Consider the following 27,031-nt stretch of genomic DNA (forward strand, 5'->3'; position numbering starts at 1 on the left):
TGTTTTAACTTCAGCTGCGTTTTGACACTGTCTCCCAAAACATACTCATGGACAAACTGATGAAGCATGATCCAGAAAAGCTGACAGTGAGATAGAAAGAAAGCTGGCTGAACATCTGAGGCTTGTGATCAGCACCTCAAAGCCTAGATAGGGTTCAACTGCTAAAACCACATGTATTCCAAGTACTGATACTGGGCCATTACCAACCAATACTTCATTAATTATATATATATATAAATTATATATAAATTATATATAAATTATATATATATAATTGGGGACAGAATGTAACCTCAATAAGTTTTCAGATAATACAAAATGGGGATGATGGTTGATATACCAGATGTCTGTGCACCATTCAGAAGGGCCTGGACAGGCTCGAGAAGTGGGCTGACAAGCTCTCATAAGTTCAACAAAGGAAAATGCAATGACCTGTCCCTTGGGAGGGGTTATGCCATCTCAAAAGCCACTTTGCAATAAAACACTTGAAAGCCCTGGGTGGGCAACAAGTTGGACCATGACACAGCAATGCACAGTTACAGCAAAGCGAGCTAATAACCAATAGATTGCAAAGTATGGTCAGCAGGCCCAGATCCTTCCTCTCTGCTAAGTCCCAATAAGCACTGTGTCCAGGTCTGGGCTTCCCAGTACATAAGAGACAAGGACACACTGGAGCGTGTCAAGATGGGCCAAAGAAATGTTGAAGGAACAGAAGCATTTGACAAGACAGAGAGATGGACTTGTTCAGCATGGAGAAGCCTCAGGGGGATCTGATCAATATGTACAAATATCTGATGGGTTGACATAAGAAGGCAAAGCCACAGTCTCAGTGTTATCCAGTAACAGAACAAGAGTCAGGGGGCACAGGCTGAAACACAGGAAATTCCATTTGAACAAAAATATAGGAAGATTGAGGGTAATCGAGCACAGGAGCTGGTTGCCCAGAAGGTCCAGATCCTCTATCCTAGGAAACATTAAAAATCTGACAGAACTCAACTGTGGGCAACCAGAGATGCAGAGATGTCTTCCCATCTCAGCCAATTTGTTAATTTCTTAAGATAATAAGAAAATTTAACTGGTGAACATGGCTGCCTTTCAAGTGATATTGACAGTGCAGCTTCAATTACAGGGTTTATTTTATTCTTGCTGCAGTCTGGAATATCTCTGTATAGGTACCAAAAATAATGGGAGATATTGAACAACTCTTGACAGTGTTGAAACACAACCTTGTCCACTGATATCTTAGGTTTCCCAAGAATCCTTTTCTGTGATGTACAGATGCATCTTGTATAACCTTCTGTCTGCCCTCTCATGGATGGTGGATGCTGCTCCTGGTAAGAGTTACCCTTTGTGCACACATGGGTAACTTGTGTCCATGGAAGCATCCATTGTGTCTAAGTGGTTTGAATACAGAATGTGCTTCAAGAAGCAAGGGTATAGTGAAGAGAAATCAGTGCATTTTCTATTCAGCGATAAAGCAAAGCTGTGTCACCTGTACAGCAAAATAAACTTTTCAACAACCTTTTCAGCAGTTATTAGCATCTGAAATAGGAAGGAGCAAAGCTCCAAAGCACTACAAGTGAAAGTATCTCCCAGAAATGTACTTGAGGGAGAGAAAAAAAAAATTGAAACAAGTATCTTGAACTTATATATATCAAAGTTCAGTATTTACCACAATGGGAGTGGAGGAAAGGGGAGGGGGCGAAGAACTAATACAACATACTTTTGAAATTAAGCTAAAAATTTTAGAGTCATAGCTCATGGAAGTTCATACCCATTTGAAGACATCAGAGAAAATTATCTCCAAAAGTGCAGTGGGGCTAGTTACTGGTTATTGCTGAAATGAAATTATTCTTAAGCAGCACTAAGAGCCTCAGTTAAAAATTCCATTGTGTTCGAATGGATAACTAAAGCTTCAGAGAAATTGGTTTGAGTAAATGGTCAGGTTCCCAGCTGTGTTCACTGGCTGATCACCAGCATCAGAAAGAAGAGAGAGATTACCATTTGTACATTTCAGTAAATTGCATAATGTCAAATTGTCCCGATCTTATCCCAAAATAAAGATGTCAAAGGGAGCTGGAGTGGGATTTTTATCATGGCATCTAGTTTAAGAAGTAAAGATATGATTCATTATGAACAGAAAGGTTGAGGAAAAGTAATGCATAATGCATTTGATATGGAGGTTGCTAGCCCACTGAGGTGACGTTGGCCATATACATTAATAAAATTATGCATGCACCTTGCCCAGTTGTGTGAAGTGAGATTTCTTCCAGAAATATTATCAGATATGACTGCATGCTGCAAGGTAAACTTCTGTAAAGGCTTCAGTTTGCAAAGAGAGGCTTTACATTCCCCAGCATGCAGAGTTCTTCTCACGGGTGGGGACGCCATTGAAATCACTATTTGATTTTTGTTTACTTATTTATTTTTCAGCCAAGGTCAATGTACTTGAACTTTCAATAGAGGTCCTTTATTTTTTGCCCTGATATAAACAAGTAGATGGAACTACTTTCTGTGCAGCTGTTTTAAAACTAACAGGGATGTTAGTGCAACTCACTGCACGACAGACATCTTCTACTTAGCTAGGTAAGAGCTGGATTAAACAGGAAATTTTTATGGAAGTAAATATCCAGAAGAAGTTCAGTGTTTTCCTCGTGGTCTATTATTCTTGTTCATCTTTTTCTTTCCTGGAAGAATGACTAGATTTTCTTGGCAACACTAGTTTAGCACTGTAACACAACCAGTAAAATTTCCTCTGCTGTTTCCCCATTTTTCTAGTTCACTAATCAGTGATAATAAAATGATTACACTTCTTTCATAATTTCTATCAAGAAAATAATTGTCAGGGCACTGATCTGGATTTCTAGTTGAAACTGGATGCACTAGGTTTCATTTTTCTGTGATGGAAAATACAAATGGCAGTGTATCTCAAGTTATTTTGCTTAACCTCATTAAAACTTAGATGTACCTTTGAATCAGACAGGAAAGAACTGAACCAATTCTGTTTCTTAAGCAAAGTCAGTTTTATTTTTCTAGTTACTAAACAAAAAAAGCACATGCTGGACTTTTTTCTGCTTCTTAGTCTGGGAAGCAAAGTACAGTACAGAAAATGTCAGAGGAAGCCCAGTACATCAAATTTTCACACTTCATTGCAACACAGCCAAGCAGTGATAATCGCCTTATTCAGAACTAGCTTGTGACACCTCGGATCTCCACATTTTCCAGCTCTGCATCCCCCTGCACATCTCTGAACTCACAATGTTAGAGGGGTAAGGATAAACTTACTAAAGAAAATGGATGGTTGAAAGACTGGAAAGCAATATTTTGCTCAATTTGCACTCCCACTTGCAGATGTAACTTGTCTGCAAATAGTCTTTCAGTTAAGAATAGCTTTAGCTTTATAGGCCTGGAGTGCTCTCATGCTAAACTCAGCATGGCATACACAGGACAATACTCCATCCTAACAAGATATGAACCTGCAAAGCACTTTGGCATGCTTGTGGGTCTAAACCAAGTTTCACTGATTGTAATAGTCTCATATGGCCAATAATATTTTTTCTGTATTTATATATAAATCTGCACAAATTATGTGTAAATCTGTATTCAAAGAAAATACAATAATGACAGTAAGTATGCTCTCTCAAGCAAGATAATCTTTGGGGTTTTTAAAAATTTCAAGCTTGGGTCTAGTAATTATTATCAAACAATTGAGGAGCCAGTAGTTCCCATAGGTGAGAATTGTGAGCATCTGAAAACCAATTTCTTTACTAAGAGTTTAACAAAGAATCCCTTTCAGAGTCTGGATCAGGTACTGCACCTTGGCAAATATAAAATCACAGAAAAACTAATGTGCAATAGCCACCCTCACTGTTGTCAAATGTTTTTCACATATTTTTTGCTTTATTCAAATATATTATTATTTCAGTACCTAGGGGATTAAATTGCATTAATTCTACTGTATTAATTCTTTTCTTAATTTGTATATATTTGATACAGTATCTATTTTTAATTATCAGAAGTCTTATTTAATTTTTACTTCATTAAAAATTACGTATGGAATTATACATATCTCTTCTACATGTGAGAAGATGCAATATTCTGTTAGCTGGAAGTAGTCAATTAAAATGTTCAGCACATAAACAAAAATGTTTTCCCTTATCAAAGATTATACAGGAGAAGAATGGTCTTGTGGTTAAAGTGTTCAGTGCATAAATATAGAACTCTGCTTCTCAACAAATATAATAGAGAAACCTTATTATTAAACAGAGGGAGGTAAACCATTGCAGCTGCATTCCTGTCTCTGCTAGAAACTTTTGTTACAGCTTGTGGCAAGTTGGGCAGAAGATTTGCAAGCAGAGGTGATACGGGTGCCATGCTGGGAATATGAGTGCTATTATTTTCTAGAAAGAGCAGAATATGAAGACATTTTCAACACTACTCTGCTGGATTTTGGAGTGCTCGCTGCTGTGTTGGTGCACTGGTGTCACCTGTATGACAGTTCAGGTCTCCTGTTGGTAGATGTACATATTCCTTCACGTTGCTTAGGACCTCAGAGGGAACAGGGCTTGGACTTCGTGACCCTTGACAGAAAAAAGACCTTCCATCAACAATTGCTGAGTTAATGGCCTCACACAAAAGTAATTTATTAGTGCCTAACTGCAATAACCTTGCTCTTCCCCCTTGTTCCCCAAGGAGTCCTTGCCTTCCACACACATGTGCACACAGCTGTCTCTCCTGTCCCAAGGCACCTGTAGGGCACTTCAGCACCCTCCCTCTTACCTGATGAGAAGCAGCGTGTGCCACTCCTGGATCCCAAATTTGAGGAGCAGTGAGACACATGGGACAGCAACAACTGACCCCAGTTGTCTGCATCCTTATTGCTTCTGTTGTTCCCAGAACTCCTACGCATCTAAAACCTTGTAGAGTAACTGGGGGCGGACAGACAGACAGACAGGCACACACTGTTTTTTTCGCAGTTTCCACCCACTTAGATTGCACTTCCTGGAAGTGTTGCTGTTTGGAATTAGTTGAACTGATTTTCCAAACACCAGTATAGGTGTCTCCAGCGCTGAACTCCTCACTGTGGTTCTCAGTCAAGTGAATAAAGAATAAATAAAAAAATAAATAATTAAACTGAGGACTTGGATGCCTTTCTATTTTATAAAACTAGAATTTAAGTAGGCCACAAGCAATGAAGTGATCAAATGTTCAAACAAAGTGGATTTTTTTTCTCATGTAGAAGCTACCTTTAACATTTTGGAAAAATATACGTCCAGATCAGCTTGATTGCCTGTAATCGCAAGCAAAGGTTTTTGAAAGTTATCTTCCATTGACATGGTTCAGTCAAACTTCAGGCCCCCAGATCCTCTCCTGGATCTAGTGACAGGCTCCTGCCAGTCACTCTGGGCTGTCCAGGGTGGCACAGCAATGTTGTACCTGGACTTGTCTCACCTCAAAAGTGACGTTGCCAGCGTTAGATATTTACAAGGGGTTCCTTCATGGAGAGAGATCTGACATCAGGCTGCCTGCAGGTTCATCTGCTGCTTATTGTGCTTATTTAACTCAACCTTTTGCAAGTGCAATGATTTGAAAGTTAGGTGCTTTTGATGAAAATGAACCAGAGCATCAAGAGACTAGAACACTATATTTTAGCTAGTACTTCAAAATTTGTTTTATGGTAATCAGTTACCATCATGATGGAAAACTTTCTGAAAAATGTTTGACTGGACCAAAATTTTTCAAGAGTTTACATTGAATTCAAAGAGTGATTTTTCCAAAGGAAAAAAGCCCTTTAATTTTTTTCTTTCAGATCTGCTGAAAGATTTTATCTTTTTTACAGCAATATGTTTCAGCTACAGCTTTTGTAATAGCATTTCACATTTCAAAGTTGACCTTAAAAAGAAAAGAATAATAAAAAAAAAAATTAAAAAAAAGACAAAGGACTTCAAAACTGAGAAACACGTCAAAATATTGAATTTTAGACCAGATGACATTTTTGGGCAAGTCCCAAATTACTCTTTAATTTCCCCAAAGGAAATCTGGTTTGGTTTGCTCAAACTAATTGGTTTTTCCTTCTGTTTTTTGCCAGTTTCATAAAACAAAATAATTTTATTTTTTCAAGTTTATTGTGTTCCTTTTGACAAGAGAGACAGGGATTTAAAAAAAAATCTTTGATAGGAAGTAAAGATCCTCATCTGGTGTGCTTTCACATTGATTTCTCTGCCTTTACAATGACCAAAAGCTTTTAAATTTGTTAATTAATAATTGTAAAAGTCTTCTTATCTATTGCTGATATTTATCTAGGATAAAGCTGAGTATTTTTTGATATTGATCAAGTTTAGGATGGATATTAATTACCTGATTTTTAAACATGTTCAGCCTTCTACCTCTTCACATGATATACATTGAAATTACTGTAGGAAATACTGCATGTTTGCACTGGCAGATTACAATATGTTGGACATACCTTTTTTTCCTAATCTTTGAGTGGACTTTCCAATAAAACCAAGCACTTGGCAATTCTTATAACCTCATTGGGCACAAGCAGAAACATTGTAAAAGAACAGTATTAGAAATCTTTTTCCAGAACAGCTTCCTTTCTACATGCACTGTGGTTTATCCCTAAAGCAATGTTTTCCCAACATATATTATATAATCTCTCCTATAAACTGTATCTTATGGGCTATCCCTGCATTAATATCACACTTCCATGACATTGCCTGATCCATACTGCTGAAGATTAACTTTGAAAAGATTTTGGAGAAAATGCCTGGATTACCTGACTGCAAAAATATCTGTTAGCTACATTTCAAATAATACATAAATGCACTCCTAAGTTACTGCTCTGATCACTGCATTAACCAGAAAAATTTGACTTTTGTTGCTTCAATGCAAACTTTTATATACTTGTTCCCTTCTTGTCTCCAATGCCCAAATTATCTGTCATCTGTCAGAGAAATTTACAAAGATTTTGTGACTTCTCTCAAAGGTATAACTAGTTATTGCAGAGTTTGCCATACACAACAAATATCATAGTGTAGTCACCAAAAGGTGTCTTAAGATGATAAAAGAATTTCCTTGTTCACACTGGAACTGTCATTTTGTCACCTTGATGAATCAAAATTTCAGATCTAACAAAGTGTGGATTTAGTTACTTTTTCATAGAATCCTATGTATTCTTTCACAATATTGAAACAGTGAACAAAGCATACTGCTAAAATTCACTCTATTAATCAAGAGCTAATTAAAGAATAAATACCATGTAGTACACAGTGTTCCTGGTACAGTCTTGATCTATAAATACCAACAACTGAGCTGTGCTAAGTGAGGAGGGTGTTTGAAGCATGAGCTGGATGGAGGAGGCATTCTTTCATTCTTTTCAGAGAGTAGCTGCATTTTATGCAACCCTTCTGTATTAATATGCTTTTTTTCCTTTTCAGGGCATTTTATTGTCTGTAGTGGATTTCAAATCTCAGAGCTACAGAAAAGCTATGAATTTAGTTTCATACCCCGGCATTTAAAAAACAAAAAACCCACAAAAATCCTCATTCAAGCTGAGGAATGAATAAAAGAGCTAGAGGTCCTTGTGTTAAAGGCACTGTTACCCTGATGCTTCACACAGATTATCAATTAGAGTATGGAATACTATTATATATCCAATTAGGTTTGTTTTGTTTTGTTTTGGGTTTTTTTTTTGGTAAGAGTAAATTTTGTTTAAATAGAAAGGTAAATTCTCTTAGAGGACCTTGCTGCAGTCAATGCCTTAAGTTCCTTTTCTTTTTTCTTCTGCATTCATAGCTCTCACTACTGCTAGTGATTGAAGGTCTCTGAAACTGAACAAAGCTACTCTTGTGGCACAATTCAGCTTCTAACTGACAGATGCAACTGAATGCAGAGGTTAAAGGAAGTGTCTCAAAAGCATCTCACTCCCCAAGATGTCCAGCTGTTTACAAGCACTCTGTGACATAAGGGGCAAGAACTGCATCCTCCAAAGTCTTCCTATTTATAAAATAGGGGCGTATTTTCTGTACCTCAGAGACTTCCCAAAGTATCTTATTGATAAAAGGGATGTGCTGAGATGTTGTTTTCTGAGATGCCAGGAAGTTGTATTACTGCCTTCATGTCATTACAGTGGAGCTAATTTTCTCATTTGAGGTCACCCAGTAACTTCATTGTGGGCTGCTTATAAATATTGGTCAATAACTAACAATTCTCCAGGATCCAGCAGGAGTTTTTTTTTATCTATTTATAACTCAGACCTTTTTTCACTGCCTCAGTGATGTCATGGTCAAGGAAGAACGTCACAGAACAACAGAAAATAATGGGCTGTTTTCTATGGCTTAAGAGCAAGTTAAAGAGTAATGGATAAATATTTTTAAAAATCAGCATTATTCACTGATTTAAAGAAACCTTAACATGAAGGAGTGAAAAATTGAATATACTGGAAATAAGAAAAAAATCTTTTAGAGACTACAATGAAACATGCTTTCCTTTAAACAAACAGCCTCTTTGACTGGCAAATTGAGGGTAGAAACTTATAAGAGATTTTAGTTTATCAGCCCTTGCTGTGCTGTTTTCCAGGCAGTGGCATACTCCCAAAGAGCAGGCCAGGAATGGGCATGGCCAGGTCACCCCAGAGTGTTGAACTTTGTTGGATGTATGCAAGAGAAGGAGCACAGACCTGAGAGTTCTGGCACAAGGAGCATAATGGGCATGAAGAGGCAATTATTCTGTGTGGGATAAAGAGGACAAGCAATACCTGGTGATAACGTGACATAGAATAAAAGAGCATAACTCCAAGTTACAAAATATTTGGGATCACTTGCTTTTTCCTTGTCTTTGAAGGGCTGGAACATCAATTTAAAAAGTTACAAATCTCAGTTAGATTGACCTGTCTTTCTCTGCTTGTGGTATAGTCAGATAGTCTCCACTAAGTGAGGAATGTCTGGCTTATGTTAGGATATGAGCCTAGAAATCTTTGGTGTCAGCATCTTCTGAACCAAGGAGACCCTTCTACATGTACTGTTGCCTGCTTTGATTATTTCCTAATTCTATCTAGATTAGACTAAGGAAATGGTTTGTGTGCAAGGTCATGTAACACTTCAGTGACTGGCTAAAGAGAAAGAAAGGGAGAAGCTTAGTTTAAGCCTCGAATTCTGTCACATAATAATTAAAAAAGAGAAAGACATAATGCAGATAGGGGGAAGCTGATGAAGGTGGGAGAGAATGTGATATAGAGACCACTTTCTTGTCAGTAAGGGATTACAAAAGAGCACTCAAACAGATTGTTTAGCCTGTTCTTAAATTACCAAGTGGATATTTATAATATTCTAGGAATGTCTTATAATTGTATTTATATAAAATATTGCTGACTTTAATTTAATACTTAAACTTTAAAACCTTCTTTCCCTTCACTTCCCTTCCCCTTCCCCTTTGACAAAGCAGGTGCAGGTTTAAGAAAAAAGGCTAAATGAGCAACTGAAGTGATAGGATCAATACTAAAGAATTCAATTAAATTTCCCTCACAAGGGGTTTGCTCCAAATCTCATTGAAGACAACAGAAATATTCCCACTGACTTCAGTGGGTTTTGATGAGACCTAGGGGACACAGCCAGAGAGGGCCCCATCAGTGTTTTGCTGACTTAGAGCTCTTCCTCTGAGTCACCTTCTTTTTTTTTTTCTTTTTTTTTTCTTTTTTTTTTTTTTCCCAAGAGAACCCATTTTGTTCTGGTCTCAGACTTGCAGTTTGTGTCTGCAGAAAGTCTCTGTGCCTGGGAACTCTTCTAGTGATCAAAAACTCTTCAAATCTTCCCCGCGTACTGGATGAACAGTGCAAAAAGATTTCTTAAACACCTTCCCTCTTTTCGTGCATCCTTCTCTGTTCTAGCCCCAAACAAAATTCCCATGTTTATGCAAAATATTAGTGGCTTTATTTTTATTAAGGGCATGCTTTATTAATCTTAATAAATCAGTTTGTCACTTGCTTTCTGACTGCCTCTCAAGTAAAACGGGGATTGACTGTGCGGTAACACTGTTTATGTCATGCCTGAATAGTTTAAGGTGAGGCTTTGAGTAGTTTTATTGCTTTTGTTTATATAGGTAAACCCAATCTGTGCATTTGAAATGATTGATGAAGTGCAGTCCCACTTGGAGTGTTTGTCATCATTCATGTGCTGAAGTGACATTTCTTTATGTATTTTGGCATAAACATATGCAACTACTGGCAAAGCATTTGACCCTGGAGTCTGACTATTTGTCATTCTAATCTTTTTTTTTTCATACCCCAAAGTCAGGCAAGTTACTGTATATTCCATCTGAATTCATGTTGCTAATTATTCAAGAGATAGTAAAAGAGTCCTGTGGCTGAAACTGAGTAAGTTGCTGAATGTGCATTCTTCTTTTCACAAGTCAGGTACTTTGCTGCAATATAAATAAAGTTGGGATGTCTGTAAATGTCAAGAGCATCATCCATACCAAGCTGCAGTATCTTTTCAGTAAAATCTGAAGCCAGTGCTTTGTCAATAGAATAAGGCAAAACACTTTGCAAGGGATTTAGCAAATCAAATGTGAGCAGAGATTAAGTAAAATGTGTTAAATATGTCTTGGGATATAATTTTCCAATAACACAGTTACAATGAAAAGCAAGTAACCAATAATTCACATTATGTGAACAGAGATAAATGGATGGTGCCTTAACCTCCAGGCTCAGGGTTCAGACTGTGTGCTGTCTTGTTGGAAAAGAGCTGATTATTTATTGGGGAAAATGTCAGAAAAAAAATTAAACTGTAAAGTAATTTTCCCTGGAAAAAAATCACACGTCATTTATAAAATATATCAACTTTTTTTGAAGAGTCATAGAAATGTGATACCTCCTCAAAACTTACCTGTCTAGTTCTGAATATAGCATTTGTATCTACAATAACTGAAATAGATTTAGATATTTGGATAAAGAAAGCAAGTTTTAATATGATTGACAGAGAATCTATCCAAATACTATATCAAGGAATATGTGTCCTGAAATGACATGTTTAAATGGCTTTCATTTTAAACTTGGATAACACTTTCTAAATTTACACTAACATGATATGAGATTGCCTTTTCTTGGAAAGTAGTATTAGTATGAATTCTGCTGGGTTTGCTCCAGATTTCCCCACATTTATATGCAAAGAAGCATCATACAAATCTTCAGAAAGACAGTGTACAGATGAAAGTTTAATTCTTGGTTTCAAACGTTCATACAGAAGGACAAAAGACAGATGGAATCCAGGCAGGATGCCCAGCTGCACACGAGTTGACACAAGAGGAGCAGTTGAGTCTGTATCTAGAGGATGGAATGGCTGTCTCTAGAGCAGCTGAGGTGCTCTCCATTTTCCACTGACAGGACTGGTGAAGGGTCACCTCATTTGCCTGTGGAAAATAATTTCAATTTCTTTGGCTTCTTCCTCAGTCTTCAGCTGCGAGGGAGTTGTAGTTCTTCTACATAGAAAGGCACTATAAAGGTATTGAGATTTAGTCCTGAAATGAGTTCCATGCTCATATTGGGAGGGAGGGAGGGGAAGCAAACCCACCAAAGCAAAGTACCTGACTTTGCTATTTGTCTTTCAATTCATATTAGGCCACAAATTCAGATTCTGCTAATAAATGGAGTAGCAACAAAATGTCTGTTAAAATTATAAAATATTTTATGTTATGGGTACCAATACCTGCATACGAAACCCCTGCTTAAAAATAAACTATTTAAAGTATTTTCTATCATATTTTCCAGAAGTTTTTGAAAGACACAAAAGCTATGTATTTAGAGATACATCATTCTCCATGCTCTGAGACAAATAGCCCTAGCCATCTTCATTTTCTTTCCCTTCTCCTCTTTGCTTTTATCCATATAAAGATAGCTTTATATAGTTGGTTTTTTTTTTCCTATTAGACTCGTCAAGGACTTTGATTTCCTCATAGTTGTTCTATTAAAATTTTACTACGTTTCACTCACAGCATTAAATAGAATCTATTTTGGGTATTTTTTGAGTATCAAAAAAGCCAGACAAAGGTTGTCATCATGTTCACAGAAATACTTCTATTTTCCTTCTTCCCCTCAAAATAACCCTGGCATAAAAAGGAAGGAAAGATGAGAAATGGTTTGGATTTTTTCATGGGGAATACTTGCCCTTTCAATGATGATACATTTCTTTGTACTTTTTGTTATAGGAAATGACATATAGTTGGAAAAATCTCTGAGAAATGCTTTTCATTATCAAATCATTCTATGCAGTAAATGTATCATGGCACTGCTAAAACCCATGGTACAAACTAAACTGTTTCTATAAAGGGAGATTGGCAAACAATATCCTGCAGGTGCACTGTGTTGTACCTCTGGCAACTTTTTTTTTTTTTCCTGAAAGAGAGCTCATGTAAATGATGCATCAAAATATTTGTGGGCTGAGGAGAAAACAGGGGGGTTACTTGTCAGGCTTGTCTCTATTTCTGTCTGGCTTTTTTTCAAGTCTGACTCCTTCTGGGATGTCTCTGGTTTGGAATATGTGATAATATGTTGCATTAGGTATGCAACAAGTCATGTGTAAAGCAAATACAGTACCACTTTAAGTGAATGTCTCTCTTGATAAAAGAATATATTCCAATTACATTAATCCATTAATGGTTCATTTCCTCAGATAATTGGCTACTTATGTGTATCTTTATTTGCATTCACTAAATACATAGCCCAGAGTTACCAGTATCTATGTTAAGGCTAATGATTTCATCCTAGGTTAGCATTTACAAGCTAAGACCAGGTAAAGCAACATAACTTCAATGAATAGACTCACAGGAAAAAAAAAATAGTTCATTGATTGATTTCCTGCCTTCCAGTTACAGCTTATAGATAATTCTACTTTTCAATTCCTCTTAAAGAACAGTATATAAAGAAATGGTAATGTCTCATTTGGGTACTGCATTAAAAACACAGGTCTAAATTATGATTTAGCATTAATAGTTTCTGTTGGTGCATAAATGTTTAATCTAATAATAATCACTGGTTCTGTCATTCAGGTATGGAATTTTGTGCCTGAAACTAGGGAAAATTCTAATTTTTAAATGAAATATTAGATTTATTCATATTTGAGACCAAAAACTCTCACACTCCCTATTTTAACAGTAAATCATCTCGTTTATTGGAAATAAGCTACAGTTCTTACCTTTCAGAAATTATAGTAAAGTTTGACCTCAGTCTCCAAGTGTTCATTTATTTATAATCTACAAAATTTCATTAATATATAATTATCAGTTGCTAATTACAACACAAAGATACACTAATAATTGTTGATTGATTATCTCCTTTGACAGAAACTTAATTATTCAAAAATTTCTGAATAAATAGATGGGGAAAATAGTTTCCCTTATTTCGAAATGCGAGAATCTCAGAATTTCCTCCCCTTTTCTCTTCCACTTTTTTCTCCATTTCATTTAGACTTTTATTTTTCATCCTTCTGTCAGTGTTCTCAACTGCCCCAAATGCTGATCAACCTCCTGAAATTTTGACAGTGTCCTTCTCCTGAAGCTCTGTGAGTGCCTAAGTCCAGAATACCAGCGGTGCTACACTCTGTCTTATGAAAGTGCAACAAAAAAGAGCAGGGTGTGTTCCTTTTTCCCACCTTGAATGTGAATTTGAACCTTCCCTGTTAAAACTTTAAAATTAAATTCCTCTTCTAAAAAATGCATATTTTTTGCTGAAGATATTTTAGTATTTGGGGTTTGTCCATTTGTGCGTTTACCAAAAGCATATGACCAAAGCCCCAGAGTATTTCTACTCTCTGTGAACTTCAGGGAAAAAGTTAAAGCAAGCCATGGGACTCATTTTGTGGAGGCCAGCAAGTCAGGCAATCACAGCCAACCCCTCTGGCTTTAGAAATCTGAGGTACACCAAGTGCTCCAGAGCACAGCAGCTTCTTGTAGGAGTTCAGCCTCAGAGGCTGCTTCTCTTTTCAGGCACCAACTTATTCTGAAGAAGGAAAGGTCTATCAAGTCATACTTTCTGCAAGTGAAATAGAGTAAAGAGAGGCAACATTTGATCTCAGAATTTCTGCCTGCCCAGAAAAATGGAACTTCTGATGACAATTGAATCTCTTTTCCTGAATACAGAATGTTTTTCTTGCACAGTTACATGAACCTAATAACCATATCAATCAGGGTTCTTGAAAGCAACGCAATACATTCCACTGAAGTGTCTGAGGAGATGTTGAGGTTAAGGATATGTTTGAATTTCTGGATGAATGACAAGGTTGTTTTTGTTTCGAAGTTAACTAGGAACGTGAAGAAGCTGTGAAATACTAGGCAAAGTATACTCAGAGAAGGAGCTGAAGTTTGCAAAGAGAAGGGAAAATCACTTACATGGAAGACCTTATGTGTCAAGTGCGCCTGAATTCACACGTACGTAGGCAAGTCTATGTAGATTTATAACAAGGGTGGTATGAGTGCAGCAGTTGCATTGGTATATTTGGAATAAAAAATACAGCAGTAGCAGGAACACTGTGAAGTTGTAGCATGTTCACGAGCTAGGGGCATAGTTCTGATGTGCCATTACCTCAAATCCAGCAAAGAGACTGCACCCTGGGAAAAAAAAGAACCTGAAAGATGGAAACAGATAGGAAAAGAGGTAGAGAGTGCCAATTAAAGTGCGGCCCTTGGCTTCATGAGGGCTTACAATGATTCTTGAATATGAAAAAGAAATTTCATTCAAAATTAACTAAATGGAGCCTTTGGCCTCAACTTCTTCTAACTAACCCTGTGACTGCTTGATATTTCATGCTTATAATTTTCCCCTCATTGTGAATATGGAGCATCCATTGTTCTGGATTTTTAGTTCCTTTGGTGAATTTGCTCTTCCCTTTCAAATTCCCTGATCAGAAGCTATAACTCTCCCTGCATATTTTACTGAATTACTACTAAAGACAGTCTCACCTCAGGGTAAGTCTTCACTTAAGAATGTTGAACATTTTGAGACAAAACAATAGGAGCATTTACACTTCACTCTCCAAACTTTCCACCCAGCAGGTTGCCCAAGAATTAAAGTTATTAGAGTGCCCAAGTTATTTGCAGCTCTTACTGCCTCGGTTCCCACTTGCAGGGATTCTCAAAAGTATTTCCCTAAGAAGAGGTGTCACTTCAACATAAAACTGCAGAGAGAAGAGGATCTCTTTTCTTTCATGGTCCTGCAGAGTGGAAGGAACTAAAAGATGCTGACCTTTACCAAAGTCTATTCACTTTTGTGTTGCTGCTTAGATAACAGCTACAGATACACTGACAGGGAGCATGTATCACTCAACCTTCACAAAAGTGTGAAAATTCACCACTGATGGCTCTTCCTGAAATGACAGGTGAGAAATTGTTCAAAACCTGTGTTTTTCAGGATTTGTTAACCCTAGAATGAATAAAAACAATTGATGATATTTGAGATTGTCCAAATTTGAGAACACGAGATCCAAAAAGCTGCTTTGCTTTAACTGCCACAAGCAAAAAGCAGTGAAGGACAGCAGCGTGTTGGAAGCTGAATACCTGGAGAAGGTTGAGGCATTGGAGACCAAGGTAGGAACAGAGCAGAGCAGAGCAACTGCAGCAGAAACTGCTGAGTCCACACTTCTGCTAGCCATACCTGGAAGATCACATCTTTAGTCTTCCACACAAATATATATTTGGACTATTTGATGGCATTTTTCTAGCGTAAGCAACTGTTTTTTCCTTCTTAGAAAACTAGGTGTTGGTCTGGATTTCACAGTGACAAAGAAGTAAGAAAAAGATTGGGCAAAGGTGGACAGATGTAGGCAGAGGAAAGTGCTTCCAAATGCTGCAACATAAGCAAGGACTGAAACAGTGCTGGACTTTCATCAGACCTGGTTTAAAACCAGGAAACAACAAGCTGGATCCAAGTCTCTGCTTCAGATCCATAACATGAGAAAGCAATCATCTTTCCTCTGGGTTTTCATCAAAAGCTCCAGACACAAGCTTATCTTAATATAGAAAGAGAAATTTTTGAATGTGTTAAAAATATTTGTGGAATGGTAAGCCTTCCCACTGGAGCTTCAAATTAGATGCCTTCATGCATTTGAATACTAAAATAAGTGTAAAGCAAATAATGTTTTTTGTTTAGATAAAAGTTTACAGAAGTGTTTGATATTATGAAAGATAAGAATAAATTTTGTATCTGTTCACAGGTTGCATTCCTTACCAGCCTCTCCCAAAATCTAATCTGAAAATAGCCAATATCATCATATGGTGGCCAGTGGCTCTGTCTGTCAGTGAGCCCAGGCAGGTGATGATGAGGTCCTCACACTTGTTGTATGCATTTCACATCTTCTACTTGATCCAGAATCTAACCTGGTCCCCTGAACTGAACATCCCAACCACGCACACCATTTAACACTGTTCAGAGAAGCAGGCACTGGAGTTTCTCCTGGTGACTTGTGCACTGAGACAGAACTCTTCAAAAATAAAACAGCTCATTCATCAGGAATGATTCTGTGAAGCAATGCAACCTTCAGTTAGCAGAGATATTCAGAAGATTTATTTCAAAACTAGATTTCTGCTCAAATCAAAACATTAATGCAGACACAACTTGCATGACTGTATAGAGAAGCTGAATATTTGAAAATGTGAGTGTGAGTCTTGAATTAAACATTAGCACTAAGCACAATTCATAACTTCCTGAATTTGAAAGTGTACATAAGGAATTAGAATGTATTTTTTAAACTTTAAAGAAGCAACAAAGTGTTTTAGCATGCTCCATACAAATTGTACATTTGAAATTGATAAAACAATTTTTTGGGAAAGTGCCAAAAAAAAAGTAATGACCATTTGTCCATGTTATCTAACTTATTTTGAGTGAAAATTTACTGTAATGATGAAGGTTTTTTCCTATCTCTGACAGGTGTTAAAAGGGTAGTGATTTTACATAACACCTTTGTCTAAGTCTGAGTAAGGCCTTTGTGCCCTTTGAGATCAGGTTCATTTTGAAAAAGCACCCAGAAGTTCAAGCATGCATTTGAAGCTCCAAAAACCCTCCAAATCCAAACCACACACTTCTCTTTCTTCCCCATCCAAACAAGTCCATGACTTTTACTTCTCCTTCAGCAGTCCAATTTTAAAGTACCTCTCAGGACATCTTCAAAGAGATTGTCTAAGCTGATAACCTTATCCTCAAGAAATGGTCAGAATGCCTTTTCATCCTGATTCCTTCTGGTAAGTTTGACACCTCTTTCTGCAGACCTTCCTTACTCTCCTTGGCATTTTCTTCTTAGCATACCCATAATTACTCCTCGGGGTCTCACTATCATTCCTTTCAGCCTTTTAAGTGACCTGGTACACAATATAGTGTGCTAAAATCACCTTCTTATACAAGACTGCAGAAAGAATTTTCTAAACCTTTCAAACCAGAAAAATTAACCTGATATAAAGCAACTAAAATGTTGTTTGATGTGTTTAGAAATCGAAGGCAAATAGTTTGATTGTTTCCACACACAGAACAGAACCCCATTAAAATCCTTGATTCCATTCAAGGTGCTGCTGGAAACCTGACTGTTGTGAACACTAAGGCAGTACTGACTAATTTTTGTAACAAAAGAGTCATATGTAGGTTATACAGCATTTGCTCTATATACTATTATGGTAGTATATTTTACTTGTGTTTAAACCAGAGACTCAAGAACTGATGTTTTTTCCTCTGTATCTTTCTTCAAAAGCCTAGTAAGTTTTGTGTTGGCAGGTTTTTCTCCTATCAACCACTCTCTGTGTTACTATTTCTTCAGCAGATGCTGAGAAGTGGTGAAAACTCTATACTGCCTGTACTAGACATAGAAAATTCACACAAACTGAAAATCAAAATCTGCATTCTGACACTAAAGTATTTCATATTTGCATTAAATAAATCAGATATCCTCTTCATCTTAGGTCCCTATGTCTCATTTGGAGGAAGAAGCAAAAAAACCTGTAATATTTATTTCTCTCAAACTTACTGCAGGCTGAACTTGCTCCTAAGAAAACAAATGTGGAGTCTCTAAGGGGTAGTGTTAATTGCTGAAAGCTTCCATTGGAGTTACATAAAGAAAGGAGCAGGAAAAAACTAATATCTTGATGTGATTTTGTCTGGCCTTAGAGATCTCATGAACTTCCCTGTGCAGCCTTTAGCTTGATATGATTTGATTTTCAGATGCTCTTCTTCATATGTCTACCTTAATTTGGCAATATGAAGACTCTTTCATTTAAGACAAAATTTGAAATATGCGGCCTTCTAGAACAACACTACAACATCTGAGTGGTTAAAAAAAAATTGTTTAAATTCTCTGCCAACATGCTCACATACACATGCACATGCTCCCTCACATAACCTTTAGGAGATGTGAGTGTAGTTTAAGGAGTACCTGAGGGAGTGAATTCAGTTTTGGGCAGAGTATGGTACTCCTGTAGTTTCTTTTGGTGATAAAATAGCAAAAACGTTGGTGCAGCCTGTCCTGAGACTTTCTGCAGTGTGTCGCACTCCTGGGTTGTATGGCCTGAAATTGAAACCCACCTATTGCTGGATTGTTTCAAAGAAATCTGACATAAGTGGAAAGCTGTTACTAAAGATGTTCATTTTGTTCTGCCCTTTGTAAATTTCTTGTGATGTTATTCTTGTTCAAATACCCTCTCTGGGCTATAGCTAATGGAGAAATAAAAAGAACTTTCCTTGGCTTTTTTGATTGGTCTTCCTGGTTTTCATTCATGGACATCTTTATGATTCTCCCGTATTCATTTTTCAAGGTTGTCTCTGCAATTATGACACATTATCAAGGCAATTCAAAATAATATATAGACTTTTTAGCATTTCTTCTCTACTGATGGCTTCCTTGTCCTTTCTCTTTTTTTTTTTTCTTCCCTGATGATGAAACACAGTTAAAAGCAGCCTATGCTTCTTCAGTTTTGTTCATGTTCTCTGACTTAACATCTCTGTATCATTCTTGATTTAATGAAGTATAGGATGCAAGGCTGTTTATGAATATTTCTTTTTACAGAAAAGGGAACAAATATCAAACCAGAAAAAAACAGTCAAAGGTACAGAAGGCTGGGTTTCTTTTTCTTCCCTATTCTTATGAAAGAGAAGGAATCAGCTCAGCTGGGTATCAGTCATCATAAGATTCTGGTTTGATTTCTGCAGGTGGCAGAGGTAAAAAACTTAGATATGCAGAGCCTGGGGATTCAAAGGAAGAAATTGGTCAGATGTTCTTTCACTTCATCAAATACTAATGGGGAATGAGTAAAATTTACCAGATTTATTTTGTCTCTCATTCTTTCTCTCATTCTTTTGCAACCTAGAGTATTATCAGATAGTAGAAAAACATTGACCAAAATATACAAACTGAAAAGGCTCCTGTTGAACTCCTCTATGCTTCTTTTGACCTGAAAATCCTGCCCCCACCCCCCTTTTTTTTTTACAAGAACTATAGTAAGTTCACCATCTCTAGAGATTCCTTATCACTTGTATATGAAACTAATGAAACTAGAGGTTAATTTTAAGAGACCATTAAAGGTCTTCTTGTGAAGAACAAGAATCTTGGCTTAAAAGAGAGGCAAAAGAGGACCTAAAGGTAGATATTCCTATTCACATGATGCACAATCTTACAATTCTGGAATTCTGAAAAAAATATACAATATTTTCTGAAAATAATAAAATAGGAGTCATGGTAAAGCAAAACCAATGTAATTACGAACTGTCTTCTTCAGAAGCTGAATAGTAAGATAATAATAATTATTATCTTTGCAAACATCTTCATCAAATTTTAAAAAATTCACAAGTGATTCTGCAACAAAATACTGAATTAATGCACATGAAAAATATATGAACTGTGTTATTTCTGCAATAAACAGCACATGTTTGAGGATCGATTTGCCTTCTGTCTTAGTTTTTCTGATAGCATCGCAATTTTGATATTTATTTTCAATTTACATGTCAAAAATAATCTGATTTTTTTAATTAAGCATGATTAACCATTACCTAATGTTCAGTTTGACTTCTGAAATTGCCTTCTCCCTTAAATTAAAATAATAAGACAGAAGGCGAAGAGAAACAGGAGGCAAGTGATTGTGAACCTTTTTAGAAAAAACTCTATTAAGAATAAATTTTTCTGATACTCATCCCTCACATAAAAAGAGGATATGGACAAATGTTGAAAAATGTTTAGCAATTGATAAGGGCCCTAATTGTTTAGCATGGTGATAGGTTCATATCTGTTTTATTATTCACCTCTCTGTTGTTAGACCGAGGCTTCTGGGGTGGAAGTGCAGTAACTTAGAGTGACACCTACCACCTTTCTCTCTGTATTAGCTCCTGGAAAAGCCTCAGAGTTGAATGGAACTCAACAGACCCTAGAATTATAAGATGGAACAGATACTCCATTAGCCATGTGCTAGAATTCTTTCACTGCTTTAACATATCTTTCTCTGTAAAGAATTTGTTTTTATTGTCTAGCCAACAATATTTTAACTAGAATCTGGCAAGGATGTGCCTGAATTATTTTCACTTCATATTCCATAAAATGTGAACTTAATGTGTTGTGTCTTGTACACATATAATTATTTTAGCACTTATTTTCAGAATATCCTTGTATTTCTTTTTCTGTGTAATGTAAGGGTCTTTCGTATCCTATCTGCTTATTTAGTAGTCAAAGGAAACTGTACTCTGTTTCTAAATACAACGTTTCTACATTGTCCATATTTCAGTGCACTTTTTCAGGTTTTATCTTCTTCAAGTCTGTTGAAATATTTTTAGAAGTTGAAAAAGAAATGTGTTTTTTTCAAGATTTAGCAAAAATTTTGAAATTGGTAAACCTCGATGTTTCCTTACAGATGTCAGTGATTGAATTCTTTGTACTTATAGAAAAGGAATCATCTTTCTGAAATTACTTCATTTTCTATCTTTACTGTAAGTCTGGATTTATATCCTATAGGATATCTGAAGGTTGTCTCAACTGCAGAACAACTGTTTTTCTCCTGTTATCACCCAGTTTTCGTCTGCTGCATAACTTCTCATAAAATTTTGAAATAACATACGCTAGGACAGATTCCCTTAATGCTGGGGTTTGGGTTTTTTTATTTTTCAGGACATTCTGAGATACTATCCATCTTTATTAGCATGTTATATTACTAATTTATGCATGGAACTCCAATTAGCATAACTGGAGCATAGCTGAATAGCAAGTACAGTACAGGAAAATAAAATATTACAGTCCAGCACCAACTTTTAAAATTATATGAATGTTGATAGATATGAGATAAAAATGTTAAGCTGCAGAGAAAACTTTTGCTGATTATGGCGTAAATTTCTTTATTTATTTAGTAAATCAGTCATTTAGCTTTTAATCCTTTGCTTTTTGGATGCCCTGCTGGGAAATTCCTTCACTCTTCCAGGTTGCTCAAAGCCCCATCCAACCTCACCTTGAGCATTTCCAAGGATAGAGCATCCTGAACTTTCTGGACAATCTGTATTAGGGTCTCAACCACCCTCGCTTAAAAAGACATTTTCTTTATGGCTAATCTAAACCTGCCCTCTTTTCAGTTGAAAACCATTATACCTTGTCCTCTCACCATAGGGCCTGATAAAAAAGAAAAGGAGAGCAGAGAAGGCTAACTCCTGCCTCTCACCAAGAGTGCAGAATCATCATTATTCTGCCTGGCATCAGGAAACAGGGACCTCAGTAATCTCCTCACCGTACGGTTTTCTTTAGGATCTGCAGTCTTTTCATAGCAACTCTGCACTCTGCACTCAGCCACTCTTTGCTACTGTTTTAGAGGTGTGAAAATCCTGTAGGGAACCAAAACTTAAGACAGTAGACCTTTAAGACCTTCATCATAGAGATTATACATTGTACCTATTCTTAGCAGTAATAGATGGTACTGTGCTTTCCCTTCTTTCTGTGCACTGTGCAAGATTAAGGTCATGCAGAGGTAAACCATAATTAATTAAGGGATCTGTAATGGAAAACAGTTTTCTAAGCAAGAGTTTAAAAAGGCAGGAAATCCTGAACAGTGGCTCTTGCTCTACATACATTTCTCTGTTTCTCTGATCAAGAAATTTACATTCAATTCATCAAACCAAGGACAAAGACTTCTAGAAGCTGTCTCTTTTTGAAAAAGCAAAGATATTAAATACATGGAGATAATAGGCAAATGGAAATGCTTAGAAAAGTAGATCCCATAGTTCCGATTTCTGTTTCTCATGGCTGCTGGGTAAATTCGTTGTTTAAAAGTTTCTAGCAGATTACAGACACAGAAACACACTGTCAGAAGAAAGCTGCATAGCCATGGTATAAGGCACTAGGAAATTGCAAAGTTGTCGCAAGAGAAGGAGGGGTTGTCCTCTGCTCAAATTTTGTTCAATAGGAAGGTAACAGAACTCTCACGGAGAGATGATGTCAGAGATTTTATATACAAATAAACATGAGAAGCAAAACCTCTTATAATTCAAATATAACAAGAATGGCAACAGTGGTAACAAATAAAGAGGCGAGTCAGAAGATCTGTTCATGACAACCCTAAAGCCCAAAAGGTAAAAAGCAATGAACATTAATGCAACCATATTTTTTGGTTAGGTCTCAGACAGGAGATACCTAGCAAATTTGTGCTGGCCATGCCTCAAGATGAAGCCCAACCAGAAATAATACCAATGTCTGACATTATTTTATGTATTTATGAGGGTATTTTTAGGTCTACATAATGACAGTAGGCATTGCAGGTTCTACCTGAAATCCACTTTTAGCTTGGTTACTAGAATATTTCAAAGCATCCTTAAGTCTGCGTTATGCTGATATTGATTCTTAGTTCTTAAGTTTATTTAGGAAAGGAGGATGTGAGGAAGTGAATCTTTAAGATCTTCCTGAGACAATTAGGAAGGGTTGGTTGTTTCTCTGTGTAACAGCTGCTGTCTCACAGATTATTGATCACCTGGACAAGATAGAGTAGAATTGATGACTGAATAATGTGTATGGACGTAAGATACATGAAAATATGAAGCCATAGTAGGTGGATTAGGTAGAAACCAAAAACAGCCATTGAGCTATAGCAACTGGAAGCTTCATTCAGCTGCAGATCTTCATTTTCATCACTCTAACACCCTTCAGTATTTTCCAGAATGGTTTATAGCTGCATTTTAAGTGCAGTGCCAGGTACTCACACCTACTTTTGATTTGTATGACTGAAATGTGCACAACTCTGAACATGCATGTTAAAGGTCAGGCCATAATTCCTTTCCTCAGTCTCTTTATTTGTATCATCAACAAATAGCATTTCCTTACATAATTCACAACTATTCTATAAACCTTAGAAAAATGCAGGAAAAGGATTTTTTTTTCATCTCCACCAAGGAGATGAAAATCACCACAAATTTAACCCTGCAATAAATGCAAGTGTAAGATGTGTATCATTTGTAAAGAAATAGATATAAATATAAATAAATAAATAAATAAATATTCCTGAAGTTAACATGCATATATAACTACACACAGAAGTACAGGTTCTTTGTTTCATAACAGTCTTTTTCTTCCCCCAAATTCTTCGCTCTCTGATGATTCACCTATGCAAAACTGCCTCCAACTGTGTTCTAAAAATCAGTGGCTATAATAACCAAGAATTAAATTAGTGCAGGAAAAGGTCTATCTTGTAATTTTATAGGAAAAGTATCATAATGAAATCTGAATATTCTGCTACTTCTCAGATGTTTGTTGATGCAATAGTGCTGAAACATTTTAAAAAAGAAAAATGAACACTTATTCTGATTTAACAGTGTAATTTTATTGACTACCAAAGAGCTATTTCTGATTTATACCACAGAGATCAAAATCAGATGCAGTTCCTCTATAATATTCTTCCTAACATCTCCTGTATAGGTGGAAATCTAAGTAAGATTATGGGGTTTTATGCACTCATATTTGGCAGCCTTTTCTTATTTATTGGTGTAGCAAATATCATTTGAATTTGGGGCTTTTTTTTGCTAAAGAGTCAAATAAGTTATTTGCTGTATGAATAAGTATTTGATAGCAGATCAGACAAAGATAAGGCGTGAGGTATGAGTTTGCAGATGCAATAAAATGACTAAAAGGCCAATTCATCCCTCATGTAACATCGCTGAAGTCAATGAATTTGATCTTTATGTTGAAAATCCAATTTCACACTTAAATAGATTATTTATATCAGAGTTGTTTGTTTTTTGTTTAGTACTAGCTCTTGTAAGGATACCCTGTAGGATGAAACCAGTGATATTCATTTGTAACTTTTACACATGCAACACACTGCCTGGTTTTTTCCAAAATATATCCCCGCAACTCATGTCAAGGAAATTCCAATGTACTTACACAGTACATGTAATTAGTGATCATTAGTCCAATTAGAGAAGAATAGGGATTTAGATGAGATATGACATTTGAGCTAGAGAGAATTCAGAGAAATCAAAAAGCTGAACTGATACCAGGAACTGTGAGGAAATATAGTTCTTAAAATAGAAGAACCACAGGATCACCAAAACAGTGGGACAAAACTGGACTAAGCTGAAGGCTAGAGGAAACAGTATTTGAGCAAAGAACAGTGCCTGTTCCATAATAAAATGTAAAATGAGAATGGTTTGTGCATTTGCAAATCAGCAAGATTTAGGAAACGAGGATGTGCAAGTAGAAGGAGCATATTTTAATGATACAACTACAATCCCAGAGTACAATAATGAGCCAAAAGCACATGGAGAAATGGGTACTCAAAGAAAGTGGTCCATCTTTCTATCTTTGCAGCTGGACTCCTCCTTTCCACAGAGAAAACTGTGAGCAGCTGCAGTCAGTGTTCCCAGATTCTCAGTCTCCAATGCTCCTGTCAACATTAAGTCTTTGGTTTCTTTCTTCATTAAATATTTCACATCTCACCCTGCTGTTTAGACTGATCCATCATCTATTTCCTCTTGAGTGTCCTCCTCTGACTGTTTCTTCCTAAACAATTTCAATTAAAGAATCCTTATGGACAACAGGTAAAGCATGTATTTTGGATTTGCTCCAGATTTTTTAGAGGTACAAAATCTGGAGGTATCATTTCTAGTAATTCCTGTCTATTTATATCACTTTTAATGCTTCTGAATTTTAATCAGAGATGATCAAAATATTTCAAATTAAGAGTGAAGATTTAGGGCTCCAATACCAATCTCTCTATACTCTCAAAAACTTTCTGTCAATCTTCATTTTCCCCAACTCTTTTTCAAATCTGATTAGAATTGGCCTAACATCTAAACAGTAACCTCTTTCAGAGTGCTAGGACATTGCTCAGAACTAAGGCTTTTAGAGTGCAGGTAGGTTTTTCTTGTGCTAGAAAGAAATTGCTTCTGCTGTGCAATCTGTATTTGTAAAAAGACATCTTTTTAAAAACCTTATTGTCCACCAAAGTCACAAACACCTGATTTCTTTGAGAAGCTGAGTGTTCATGGTTTGGAAAAATTCCAGAAGATAAAGTTAGGTTCATACTGCTTTGCAATGTTTGGAAGCTTGCCACCTGCAAAATAACCTGTGTTACCACATGCACTATTCAGTGGTGTGGGTTTGTTTAACTTCCAGTGTGGGAAATTCTACAGGTTTGGACTGGGATTGTAGAAATCATTTGTCCAAACCTAAGCAAGTATCTAGGTTCCCTGTAAAGAGACAAGAGAGAAAGAGGAACCATCCGGTGGTAATTCATCTGAAATATGACTTATCAAAACATTTTTTTGCAATCCATGCCTATCACATTAATAAATGCAGACCTAATCCATGTGTCTGTCATTTCTTTGAAGAACTTTTGTAGCACTGATCTTCGACTATAAAATTGGTATTGACTCTTCTTCTTATTTATCCTCCCTATCTCTCCTCTTTGCTACAACTTGAAGTAATTTGTTGGCTCAGACTCAAATAGTCTGTATTCTCAGGTGTCCCACAAATCCTTTAAAAGCACACATTTGTATTTTGTCTCCCACTAAGGAAATTTAAGCAATATTTTGAACACTCTACCTCAAAGTAAGTAATCTAAGAATTTCACATTTCTGCTAATTTAAAAATTTAGAATTAGTACTTTTATTGCAAAATATATTACTCTGGAAATTTTGTTTCCTGATATGGAAATCTTATTCCTATTTACCATTTTATATTTCTTCCTTGCCTGTATAGCTGATGAACCCATTGAAAACAGGAACATTTGTTTTATTTTGGGGCCCTGTCTGGATTACTTTTAATCCTAACTGCATCCAAAGTAATTAACGTTGTTGAACCTTCTTCAGCTGCTCTCTTTTTACATGTCTACACATGAAATATTTGGTTTAACTTCCTAACTAGGCAAGACTGCAAAGAATTTTGAAATGTTTTACTTTACCGTTGCTCTTACTGACTCAATTGGCTTTATCTACTCTCTCTGGGATGATTTTGCTTTCCCAGTGTTCCATTTTAGGTGATTGCTTCCATAATGCAGTCCTGCAAACACGACCGTTTAGCCATCTTTGGTGTAAAGCGTTCAGTTTGATGATGTCTGCAAAACCGGGCAGATTTTTGGTGACTTTAATTTCTGTATGTCTACAGCAATGCCTAAACCACCTTTTGCCTGAGAATACCCAACAAGAAATATTTCGGTGTTCCCTTCATGCAGTTCCGATTGCTTCAAAATCCACGTTCAAACTGATGTCATCCTCAAAGCAGAAAATGAAGAGACAGAGAGAATGGAAAACACGCATAATTAGCAGGGAAATTACCTTAATGCTGAGAGGCAACAGGTGCCTAATCGAGCATCCAAGCAATGTTCCTCATTTTTAGGTCTTTAGGGTTTTTTCCCTTGTTACCTGATAGATGAGAGGTAATGATGATACTGACAAAAAAAGTAGTTCTAAAACCTGAGGAAATCCCATGAATAAGCAAGAAATGGCCAAAAGAATGTCAAGCCTGCTCTCAGCAGCAATCAGAGAAGAATTATCTAAGTTTATAAGCAACAAAAAAGGGAGAAAAAGACACCATCTGGCTTTACCCTTCCC

Source organism: Motacilla alba, chromosome 3, assembly GCF_015832195.1.
Source record: "Motacilla alba alba isolate MOTALB_02 chromosome 3, Motacilla_alba_V1.0_pri, whole genome shotgun sequence".
NCBI lineage: Eukaryota > Metazoa > Chordata > Aves > Passeriformes > Motacillidae > Motacilla > Motacilla alba.